General features: G+C 38.7%; 1 protein-coding gene across 1 annotated transcript in view; it reads left to right on the top strand.

The window, feature by feature from the left end:
• Nucleotides 1-13,349, top strand: part of ENTHD1 (ENTH domain containing 1) — an 81,564-nt gene that overhangs the window by 726 nt on the left and 67,489 nt on the right. The window lies entirely within an intron of this gene.

Raw genomic sequence — 13,349 nt, 5'->3', positions numbered from 1 at the left:
ATAAAAGGACACGTCGTAGACAATGAACATAAAAGAGAGATCATGTAGTATTCATCTTTCTCAGCCTGACTTATTTCACTTAGCATAATGCCCTCAAGGTCCATTCATGTTGTCGCACAAGGCAAGATTTCATTCTTTCGGACCTCAAGGGCATTATGCAAAATGAAATAAGTCAGACAGAGAAAGACAAATATTGTATGATTTCTCTTACATGTGGAGTTAAAAAAAAGAAAAGTTTATAGGTACAGAGAACAGATTAGCAGTTGTCAGAGGCGGAGGGAGGGAAGAAAATGTGTGAACTATTTTTGTTTTAGTCTAAATAAATTGATTTAAAAAATAAAGTGAAAAAAAAAGCAAACCAAGACAAGTACACCAAAAAGATAAAAAGTGGAACTTGAGTTCCTGCTTAATTTACATATGACAAAATAGCAATGAATAATTTTCCATGAGCAAGCTTGATGATTGAAGTCAAAGAACTATGTCCTTGGAGTAAATGTGTTATTTAAGGGAGCTAATCCAAACTATTACCCCTGGTACCATTTTATAAAGATACAGGATATCATATTAAGATTTCTTTCATGAGTTAAAAGCTCAGAGTCTGTTATCAAATAGGGTTTTCTTTCAACCTGGGGTTGAATCCTGACTCTGCTGCTGCCTAACTGTATATACTAAGGTAATTTATTAGGTTACCTGAGGCCTCAGTTTAGCTCTCTGTGCATTGGGATAATAACAATGTCTGTCTCATAGGATGGTTGTGAGGAGTGTAAATATGTTTGCCTAGTTCTCCCCAGAGGATGTCAGCTCCATGAGGGCAGGGGCTTTGTCTACCTTGCCCATTGCTGGTTCTCAGCAGAAGAGGCACCATCAACATTTATTTGTTGAGAGAGATAATAAATGGAAGAAAGAATATGCAGTGGTCCCAATTTTGTTTAAAAAATTATATTTATGTATATGAGGTTTATTATATAAGAGTTTAACAAGTGGTCCTGGTAGGACTAGAGATGATTTTTTTTTTTAATTTTGCTGTTGTGTTTTTTTGTTTGTTTTGGCTGCTCTGCACGGCCTGCAGGATCTTAGTTCCCATGCTAGGGATCAAACCTGCACCTCCTGTAATGAAAGCTTGGAGTCTTAACCACTGGAGTGCCAGGGAAGTCCCTAGAGATGATTTTTATTTTGTTTTATATAAACTTGTATATTTTAAAACACAGTGTATAATTAGACCAAATAAAACTAACATGGCCATGTGAAAAAAAAAAAGAACAAAGTGAATAAACCAAGAGGCATGACAACTTAATATAATAATGTCACTGTAATTATAATTAGACTGGAATTTAGTCATAAGTGTGGTAAACTGTTTCCAAAGACTATGGACTCTTCAGAAACTATGATGGGAGTAGTTTCGTGAATACAGAAAATTAGGTCATGAAGTAATATTGTCGGGGGTGGAAGAGAAGTAGGGAAAGGCTGCATAGGCTATTGCGCTGGGATGATTCAGTAGTGCCTGATATTGTTCTGCGGTGGTAAAGAATCAGCACTTCCTCCCATCTAAAGTCAAATTATAATTTGTTGAAGTAATAGCCTTATGAATCATGAGAAGAGGATAAAATTCAGTGCAGTCTCTGTTAAGTATACCTTTTAAAAATAGAGTCTTTTTTAGAGCAGTTTTAGGGCTACAGAAAAATGATGCAAAAAGTAGAGCTCCCACGCCCTTCCCCACCCACACGTGGCCTCTCCTGCTAACATCTTGCACTAGTGTTGCACATTTGTTACAGTCACACCAGTACTGATACATTAGTATTAACTAACAGTCCTCGGTTTACCCAGAGTGTTCTGCAGTTCTGTGGGTTTTGCATGGTGCTATGTGTCTGGCACTCCAGCACTGCGCAGAATAGTTTCCCTGCCTTGAAAGTGCCCTGTGTTCCACCTGTCCATCCTTTCTCCCCTGCCTTGAGCCCTTGGCAGTCACTGTTCTTTCTATTGTTTCTGTACTTTTGTTTTTTCCAGGTTGTCATATAGTTGGAACCATTCCATATGTAGCTTTTTCAGAATTTTTTTTTTCTCTTAGCAATATGCTTTTAAGATTCTTCTATATCTTTTATAGCTTGAGAGCTGATTTCTTTCTTTCTTTTTTTTTTTTTACTTTAAAAAACAGCTTCCTTGAGACAAAATTCATACACCATACAGTTCACCCATTTAGAGGTCACAATCCTATGACTTTTGGTGTATAATTAATTTTTAAAATTGAGATAAATGTAACATAAAATTTGCCATTTTAAGTGTGTGATTCAGTGGCATTCGTTACATTCACACTGTGGCACAACCATCACCACTGTCTGTTTCCAAACTTTTTCATCACCTCAAACAGGAGCTCTGTAACCATTCAGCAGCACTCCCCATGCTAACCTCTAATCTACTTCTTCTCTCTCTAATTTTGCTTATTTTGGGTGCCTCGTAAAGTGGAATCATGGAGTAGTTGTTTGTGTGTGTCTAGCTTGTGTCACTTACCATGTCCGCCAAGTTCAGCCATGTGAGAGGATGTAGCCGAACTTCATTCTTTTTATACTGACTCACATTAATTTGTGGGTACTTAACCACCTTTTGTTCATCTGGTCATCTGCTAATGGGTTCTTGGTTGTCTTCACCTTTTGGCTACTGTGAATAATGCTGCAGTGAACTCCAGTGTACAGGTTACCAGAGTCCTGCTTTCAGTTTCTTTCTTTCGGAAAGTATACTTAGGAGCGGAATTGCCGGGTCATGTGGTAAGTCAATATTTAGCTTTTTGAGGAACCACTAAACTGTTTTTCTTAGCAGCGGCACCATTTTACATTCCCACCAGCAGTGTATTAACAGGAGGATTGCTGTTAACATCCTTGGTAATCCTGTTATTGTTTCATCTTTTTTGTTATAGCCATTCTGCTGGATGTGAAGCAGTATTACTATCTTACCGTGGTTTTAATGTACAGTTTCCTGAAGACTAATGATGTTCAGCATCTTCTCACGTCTTCGTTGGGCCATTTATATGTCTTCTTTAGAGAAATGTCTATCCAAATTCCTTGCCCATTAAAAAAATTTTTTTTCTGAGTTTTTAAAGAGTTCTTTATATATTTTGGATATAAGACCTTTATCTAGATAGGTGATTTGCAGGTATCTTCTCCCATTCTATATAGATTGTTTTTTTCCTTTCTTGATTAAATTTTGAAAAAGTCCATTTTATCTGTTTTTCCTTTGGTTGGTTGTATTTTGTGTCATAAGTAACAACTCATTGCCTAGTCTAAAGTCACAAAGATTTACACCTATGTTTTCTTATAAGAGTTTTGTAGTTTTAGCTGTTATATTTATCTTGGGTCCACTTTGAATTAATTTTTATATATGGTGGGAGGTAGAGATCCAAACTCATTCTTTTATACCCAGTTGTCTCGCTACTGTTTGCTGAAAAGAGTATTCTTTCCTCACTGAATTATATTGACATGCTTACAGAAACCAATCAACCGTAGATATTTGGGCTTACTTCTGTACTCTTAATTCTGTTCCATTGATCTATTCATCTATTCTTATGCCTGTGTAGCTTTGTAGTAAGTTTTGAAATAAAGGAATATGGCTTTACTTCCAGCTCCAACTTTGTTCTTTTCTGGTATTGTTATGGCTCTTCTGGGTTCCTTGCATTTCCATATCAAATTTAGCATCAGCTTGTCAGTTTCTTCAAAAAAGCCATCTAGAATTTTGTCTGATATTACGTTGAGTCTGAAGATCAATTTCAGGAATATTACCATATAAATAATACTATTTCCTTAGATTCATAAACATAAGAAATCATTCCTTTTATTTAGGTCTTTCATTTCTTTGAAACATGTTTTGTAGTATGCAAAGTTTGCAGTATGCAGTAGTTTGTACAAGTTTTCTTTTGTTAAAATTTATTTCTAATTTTTTTTTGGTGCTACTATAAATGAAATGATGGGTTCTTCCGTGGAGGTCTGGTGGTTAAGACTCCGCACTTCTACTGCAGAAAGCATGGGAACTAAGATCTTACACAGACCAAAAAAAAAAAAACCAAAACCCACAAACATTGTTTTCTTAATTTCTTTAATTTCATTTTCAGATTTTTCATTGTTAATGTGTAGAAATTCAGCTGGCCATCTGATTTTTGTATATTAATCTTGCATTTTATTACTCTGCTATAATATTTTCTGTAATAACTATTAGCTATAATACTTTTGGGGTATTTTGGTCTTTTTTTAAATATAGATTTCTTTGAATTTCCTACATACAAGATTATGTCATCTGCAAATAGAGATAATTTTACTTCTTCCTTTCCACTCTGGATGCCTCTTACTTCTTTTTCTCTCTTAGTTGCTCTGTCTGAAACCTCCTGTACAATGATGAATAGAAATGGCGAGAACAGACATTCTTGTCTTGTTTCTGATCTTAAGAGTGTTCAGTCTTTCACCATTAAGTATGATGTTCCATCCATCATGTGCTCAGTCGTGTCTGACTCTTTTTCAATTGCATGGACTGTAGCCCACCAGGCTCCTCTGTCCATGGGATTTTCCAGGCAGAATACTGGAGGGGGTTGTCATTTCCCCCTCCAGGGGGTCTTCCCCACCCAGGGATCGAAAATGAATCTCCTGCACTGTAGGCACATTCTTTCCCACTGAGCCAGTGGGGAAGCCCTGAGTAAGCTATTGGAGAGGGGTTTTCATAGATGCTCTCTGTGAGGTTGCTGGAGTTCTCTCCTGTTCCTCGTCTGCTGAGCGACTTTCTCAGGATAGGGTGTTGACTTTTGTCAGATGCTTTTTCTGCATCAGTTGATGTTATGTGTTTTCCCTGTTTCCCTTGCATTTTTAGCAGAAATCCCACTTGGTCATGGTGTATGTCCTCTTTGTTTAAGCGCTTATTTTAGGTCTGGTTGAGGCTTGATGATAAAACTGGAGAATATCTTCTTGGGTTTTGAGCATGCTATACTACTTAATCCGGAAATTACAAAGGCATCAGCTTCTATTAGGGTTAAATTTATTATTAAAATTAAATACTAATTAAAATTTTGCAAGCCCAAGAATTAGATTTATTTTTTTCTTTAAGGAGATGATTCAAAACTACAGACATTAACTCTTTATTTTTTTTTAATTTTAAATTTATTTTTTAATTGAAGGATAATTGTTTTACAGAATTGTGTTAGTTTCTGCCAAACATCAACATGAATCAGCCATAGGCATACATATGTCCCCTCCCTCTTGAACCTCCCACCCATCTCTCTCCCCATCTCACCCTTCTAGGTTGTTAGAGCCCTAGTTTGAGTTCCCTGAGTCATACAGCAAATTCCCATTGGCTCTCTATTTTACATATGGTAATAAAAGTTTCCATGATTAGTTCAGTTCAGTATAGTTCAGTCGCTCAGTCATGTCCTGCTCTTTGCAACCTCATGGACTGCAGCACACCAGGCCTCCCTGTCCATCACCAACTCCTGGATCTCACTCAAACTCATGTCTATTGAGTCAGTGATGCCATCCAACCATCTCATCCTCTGACATCCCCTTCTCCTCCTGCTTTCAATCTTTCTCAGCATCAGGATCTTTTCCTGTGAGTCAGTTCTTCACATCAGGTGACCAAAGTATTGAAGCTTCAGCATCAGTCCTTCCAATGAAAATTCAGGGTTGATTTCCTTTAGGACTGACTGGTTTGATCTCCTTGGAGTCCAAGGGACTCTCGAGAGTCTTCTCCAACACCACAGCTCAAAATCATCAATTCTTCGGTGCTCAGCTTTCTTATTACTCCAGCTCTCACATCCATACATGACTACTGAAAAGCCATAGCTGCTACCCTCTGCATACATCACACCCTCCTCCTTCCTTCTTTCCTACCCCCGTGTCATAAGTCTGTTTTCTATGTCTGTGTCTGCAGTGAAAGTCCCTCAGTCATGTCCAACTCTTTGTGACCCCATGGAATAGTCCATGGAATTCTCCAGGCCAGAATACTGGAGTGAGTAGCCATTCTCTTCTCCAGGGGATCGTCCCAACCCAGGGATCAAACCCAGGTCTCCCTGATTGCAGGTGGATTCTTTACCAGCTGAGCCACCAGGGAAGCCCTGCTGCCCTGCAAATAATTTCATCAGTACCGTCTTTCCAGGTTCCATATATATGCGTTGCGTGTGGGCTAAGTTGCTTCAGTCGTGTCCAACTCTTTGCGACCCTATAGGAAGGTTTCTCTGTCCATTGGATTATCCAGGCAAGAATACTGGAGTGGATTGCCATTCCCTTCTCCAGGGGATCTTCCTGACCCAGGGTTGAACTTGAGTCTCTTATGTCTCCTGCATCAGCAGGCGGGTTCTTTACCACTAGCGCCACCTGGAGTGTATGATATTTGTTTTTCCCCAAGAGTTAGGTTTTAAAATGGCATAATTTTCTGCATAATGGTGAATGGGGTATAATCATTTTTGTACTTTACACACGGCTATGTTATTACTGTATTTACCACTATGATGATATCTTTTTAAATGGAAAGAGAGGATCAGCCTTTGCTTTAAAGAGTTTATGAGCTATTTTGAGAAATAAAGTAGATAAGCATACAATTATCAATATACAGAAAAATATTTTTATTCACTTATACCTTTTATATGTACAAAGTATCATATGTACGGTTATGTTTGCATACACTGTCTTTCAGATTACCTAACGTTTGAGTTTAGGATTAAAGAAATACAGCTGTGCTATGTTGGACTTTATAAATACTCACTTTGTTAGCATCAAGAAAGAAAAAAAAAAGGCAAGTTAGAAATGAATTGTCAGCAGAAGCATACTACAGTTGACCCTTGAGCAACTTGGGGGTTACAGTGCTGACACTGTCCCCCTCCAGTGAACAGTGGAAAATCTGCACATAACTTTATAACCTATTTTCAGTTTCACATTCTCAGGTTCACCCAGCAATGGATTGTGTAGTATCATAGTACATATTTCTTGAAAAAAAAAAAAAATTTACGTTTAACTGAACGCACTCAGTTCAAACCCATGTTGTTCAAGGGTCAGCTGCACATTCATTTGTTGATTATGGAAGGCATATTAGTTATCGATTGATAACTGGTACACACTACTAATTTAATAAATATTAATGAAAAACTATTGCATTGGGGAAAATATTACTTATTTATGTCTTATACACTTCTCTTTTTGTGTTTGTTCTCTAGTGAGTGTAACATATTAGAATAGTAGCTCTTGAGATAATTCATACATAAATAAATGTATGTATATATTTAGGGGGTGGATACATGTGTAAAACTTTGTTATTGATGAGATGTGCTGTTGAAATAGTTCAAAACGACTGGTTCTCGTGATAATGTCAGGACCATTAATGTGTTCCCAATCTACCTTTCTACTCATTTCTTTAGTTTTCAATCTAGTGCATTGTATCACCAAGCAATCCTGATATATTATCTGCTTATACACCTCTACTTGTACTTAAGATGTTTCTTCTTACCTGTAATATTCTTTCCTTGATATCTGCTCTTTGAACTCCTATTTAGTCTTCAGATCCTAGCTCAGAAGCATCTTCCTTTGTACCCCACCCCCCCAACTCTCTTCCTTTCTTCACTAGGCAGAAATAATTGCTACAGCAGTTTATGCGTAATATCAGAGTGGTATTTTTTATAGTGTATCTTATCTACTATGCATATCTGTCCTTATCTAAATTCTGAGGGTATATACCGTATGTTAAACAATTAGTAAATTTTTATTGAATGGAAGTCATAAAAATAGCAAGAGACTTGAAGAAAGGACTGTGATCCTTAAAAAACTGCTTGATAAGAATGATTTTGTTCAATCAGAGAAGAAAAAAAGCAGAGTGAAATCTGTAGGGAGAAAGTAATCATGGAGAAATTGTAGTGACCCAAGTAATCTACAGCTGGATCCTACCCTAGGTACAGGTTATCAAGAAGAGACCAGAGAAGAGATAAAAGTAGAAGGTATTATAGAAAAAAGTCTTTTTTTTCCTCCATGGTCTTTATATTTGCTGTTCCCTTTGCCTGGAGTCCTCAGATGCCTGCAGTGCTTTCTGCATCCTTCAGATCTCTGCTCAAAACGTCATCTTATTAGTGCAGGCTTCTGTGCTGTGCTGTGCTGAGTGGCTCAGTCAGGTCTGACTCTTTGTGACCCCCATGGACTGCAGCCTGCCAGGCACCTCTGTCCATGGGGATTCTCCAGGCAAGAATACTGATATGGGTTGCCATGCCCTCCTCCAGGGGATCTTCCTAACCCAGGGATCAAACCCAGGTCTCCTGTGTTGCAGGTGGATTCTTTACCAGCTGAGCTACTAGGGAAGCCCACGCAGACTTCTAGATCTACCCTATTTACAAAAAAGCAGCCCTGCCCACTCTTTGCACTGATATGTTTTGCACCTTTAATTTTCTTTTTCTTCATGATATTTCTTATCAGATGTTGGTATGTTTTATCTTATTATTTATGATGTATCTTCCCATACTAGAAAGTAAGGTTCATAAGGACAGGAACATTCTGTGTCTGCTTTGTCCAGGCTTCATCTCCAATGTTACAAGAGTGCTTATCACAAAGAACATGCTCAATAATTAATAATAGTGATACTACTGGGGACAAAAGTTGAGAAAACAAGTCAGAAAAGGTGGGAAATGAGAGAAGCTTATTTGGAAATAGTACGTTAACATTTTCAAATAATGTTCTCAATATGGTTTTATTCAACCTCCAGACAGCTTTTCAGGTGAAGTAAATTTAAAGCAATGAATCAAATTGTTTATCTCAAAACATTTAAAATAAATACATGACTTTTAAAACCTGTACCTCAGGATTCGACGAACTCTTGGAAAGCATTTTCTGCCTCTTGCTGGTTGTGGAAGCATTTTCCCTGCAAAAAGTTTTGAGATGCTTGAAGAAAGTCAGTTGGCGAGAGGTCAGGTGAATATGGCAGATGAGGCAAAACTTTTTAGCCCAATTCATTCAACTTTTGAAGCACTGTTTGTGTGATGTGTGATCGGGTGTTGTCGTGGAGAAGTGGACCCATTCTACTGGCCAGTGCTGGCTGCAGGCGCTGGAGTTTTCAGTGTATCTCATCGATTTATGAGCATACTTCTCAGAGGTCATGGTTTCACTGGGATTCAGAAAGCTGTAGTAGATCAGGCTGGCAGCACACCACCAAACAGTGACCATAACCTTTGTTGGTGCAAATTTGGCTTTGGGAAGTGCTTTAGAGCTTCTTCTCGGTCCAGTCACTGAGCTGGTCGTCGCCGATTGTTGGATAAAATCCACTTTTCATTGAATGCCACAATCTGCTTGGGAAATGGTTAGCTGTTGTTGCATAGAATAAGAGAAGATGCTTCAAAATGATTTTTTTTCATTTTTGATCAGCTCACGAGACACTCACTTAAGGAGTTTTTTTCACCTTTCCAGTTTGCTTCAAATGCCAAATGACTGTAGAATGGTCAATGCTGAGTTCTTTGGCAGCTTCTCATGTAGTTGTAAGAGGATCAGCTTTGATGATTGATCTCAGTTCATTGTTGTCAACTTCTGATGGCCAGCTACCACAGTCCTCATCTTCAAGGCTCTCGTCTCCTTTGCAAAACTTCTCAGATCACCGCTGTACTGTGTGATCATTAGCAGTTCCTGGTTCAGATGCGGTGCTCATGTTGCAAGTTGTCTCTTCTGCTTTATGATCCATTTTGAACTCGAATAAGAAAATTGCTCAAAATTGCTTTTTGTCTAACATCATTTTCATAGTCTAAAATACGTATAAAAGGCAGAGCAAGTGATAAGTCATTAGCAAAAAATCAAAAAGCAAGAAATACACATTAAAATACTGTAAACATAACCACATTTATTTAAGAATATATTCCAATATCAAACAGTATATTTCAACGATGCAAAACTGCAGTTACTCTTGCACCAACCTAATAGTTCACATGGCTAGTTAGTGACAGAGCCAGGATTACCAGAGTCTAGGCAGAGTCTAGGTGTTTCGGTTTCAGAATCCATGTTCTTAAGTACTGCAGAGATTGGTGAATGAATGAATGATATTATCCCCATCCTCCTGATGCTCGTCACACTTCTACTCCGTCTTGTCAACATGTGTCTGTCTCCAGACTTGACCAAGCATTTAACTGGTTACACATAGCAGATAGGAAGGACCTAAGAACTGAACTAGCTCTGTTCACTAATCTGGAGCAGGAGCTGAGCAGTTTATCCCTTTTTGCATGTTTCAGAGTTATTTATCTTGTACCATTTATGATATTTATCTTATACCATTCAAAGATGGTATAAGAAATGTGCCCCTTGTACTCTTTACTTGCAGCTCTCGTGGCTTAAAAAGTCCTTCACTCGCAGGAAGCTCAAATCTGGTGTTCTGTGACAACCTAGAGGGGTGGGATGGAGTGGGAGGTGGGAGGGAGATTCAAGGGGGAGGGGACATATGTACTCCTATGGCTGATTCACGCTGATGTATGGCAGAGACCAACACAATATTGTAAAGCAGTTATCCTCCAATTAAAACAAAAATGCTTCACTCAAGTGTAACTAATTTGGGCAAGTAACTTGATACAGCTAGCGTGACTGGCCAGTTTTCTTTTATCTTTGATTTAGGGCCCATTACAGGTAAGGCTGAAACTCATCAGAAAAGATGCCTTGTTTCCATAGTTGATTCAAGAGTCCTGAATCTCCTTGACATCCTCAGGAAGAGTGTACCATCCTCTCCTTTATGTCCACAGTGTCTGTATACCTCTGTCAGAGTACACTGATATCCATGTCTGTATCCCTTACAAAACTTGAATTTCTTTTCTGTTTTTTTAAAAAAATATTTCCTTATTTTTGGTGTGTTGGGTCTTAATTGTGGCTCTTGAGATCTTCGTTGCAGCACATGGGCTCCAGTAGTTGTGGCCTGTGGGCTCAGTTGCCCTGCGGCACGTGGGATCATAGTTCCCTGACCAGGGATCGAACCCACATACCCTGCATTGGAAGACACATCCTTAACCACTGAGCCACCAGGGAAGTTCCCCAAACTTGAATTTCTTAAGGGCGATAATAGTGTTCCTAGTACTTAGTACGATGCCTGGGTGTAGGATCACCCAATAGGTATTTGGTGAATGGATGATTAATACCTTTATATATTTATACTTTCATCAAATTTATAGCAATTGACTTTCTTTTAGGAATATAAAAACTATAAAAGTGATAACTGACTCCTTTAATAATAATATTTTCCATTTCTTTACTATAAATTATTTTTAATGTATATTTTTAATGCTAACAGTGCTTTATTGAGATATAATTACGTACTTTAAAACACAGGGATCTTAAGTGTACAGTTTGGCAAATGTTGATAAACATATCCATCACCCACTCAAAATAAAGAACATTTTCATCATCCCAGAAAGTTCCTTTATTACCCTTTCCAGTCAATCCTCCCTTTTTCCTAGAGGCAAGGACTATTTGATTTCTTTCACCATGTAGATTGGGCTTTGCTGTGCCTCAGTGGGTAAAGCCTGGGGGAAGCCTGGCATGTTGCAGTCCACTAGGTTGTAAAGAGTTGGGCATGACTGAGCAACTGAACAACATTTCCCATGAAGTGATGGGATAGGTTATCACAATCTTAGTTTTTTGAATGTTGAGGTTCAAGCCAGCTTTTTCACTCTCCTCTTTCACCTCATCAAGAGGCCCTTCTGTTCCTCTTTGATTTCTGCCATTTGGGTGGTGTCATCTGCATATCTGAGGTTTCTGATATTTCTCCTAGCAATCTTGATTCCAGCTTGTGAAACATACAAATGTTTCTTAAGTTTCTCTTAAGAGAACAAAGATAGTTTTGGCCTTCAAGGATATTGTACTCTAATGGAGGAAAAAGACATTTATCACACAGACAGTTACAAACCGTGGAAGCCTCTGAAAGACAGGTGTTGGTGCTGTGAGTGTGTGAAAGTGAGTGAAGTTGCTCAGTTGTGTCCGACTCTGCGACCCCATGGACTGGAGCCTACCAGGCTTCTCCGTCCATGGAATTTTCCAGGCAAGAGTATTGGAGTGGGGTGCCATTTCCTTCTCCAGTGAGTGTGTGAAGGTGGGTCTAATGTGACCAGTGAGGCCCTGAGATACGTGTAGGGTGAGGCGGAAAGGAGTTGTTATCTCTCAGTAGGAGGCTTTTTTGAAGAAGTGAAATCTGGGCTGTTCCCTCTGCTAGGAGCTCTTCCCGTGCAGGTCTGCGCAGCTGGCTTTTTCTTGCTGTTTAAGCCTCAGCTGATCTGTAACTTCCTCAGTAAGACTTTCCTTGACCGCACCCTGAATTGATGTTAGCACATCTCTCTTCTTCATTTCCTGTGAAACATGAATTTTTATCTGAAATTATCTTCGTAAGGGACCTTGTCTGTCTTTTCCTCACCGGTGCCCCCACTGCTTAGAATATTTCCTGAAACTTACAGTGTACAGGAAACGGTTAAAGGACTGCGTAAGTTAACGTTCTTGAGAATTACCTGTTGCATCGTTGATCTAGAGATTTGCATGTTCTCATCCTTTGAGTTTGCGAGGATTGTTCATACTGGCTTTTTCCTCATTCATTTTTCTGTCCTGTTGATCCTCCTCTCACTCCACTGTGTCTTTTTTTTATTTTATTTTATTTTCTAGTTTTATTGAGATGTATTTGACATATGGGACTTCTGAGGTAGTACTAGTGGTTAAGAACCCACCTGCCAGTAGCACTGTTTAAGATATACAGCATACTTAACGTACATCGTTAAATGATTACCACCATAAGTTTAGTGAACGTCCCTCATTTCATATGGGTACAAAATTTAAGAATTTTTTTTTAAACTTCTTATTTTATATTGGGGTAAAGCCAGTTAACAAACAACGTTTTGATAGTTTCAGATGAACAGTAAAAGGACTCAGCCATACATATACATGTATCTGTTCTCTCGCAAACTCTCCTCTCATCCACGTTACCACATACCATTGAGCAGAGTTCCATGTGCTATACATTAGGTCCTTGTTGGTTCTCCATTTTAAATGTTACAGTGTGTACATGTCCATCCCAAACTCCCTAATTATCCCTTCCCCCATCCTCTCCCCTACCACAGCCCAGCAACCATAATTTTCTTCTCTTAAGTCTGTGTCTGTTTCATAAGTTCATTTGTATCATTTTTCTTTAGATTCCATATATAAGGGATGCCGTATGGTGTTTCTCCTTCTCTGACTGACTGACTTCGCTCAGTTTGACAATCTCTAGGTCCATCAGTGTTGCTGCAAATGGCGTTATTTCACGCATTTGAATCCACTGTGCCTTTCTAATGGGGGTTGCCAATGGTAGCATCCTACTCTCTGCCATAGCGACAGGCAGGTGACTTTCAAGCTGGGCCACTCAGT

Source organism: Ovis aries, chromosome 3 (assembly GCF_016772045.2).
Source record: "Ovis aries strain OAR_USU_Benz2616 breed Rambouillet chromosome 3, ARS-UI_Ramb_v3.0, whole genome shotgun sequence".
NCBI lineage: Eukaryota > Metazoa > Chordata > Mammalia > Artiodactyla > Bovidae > Ovis > Ovis aries.
Note: the sequence above shows the minus strand (reverse complement) of the source record. Positions and strands in the feature narration are given on the sequence as shown.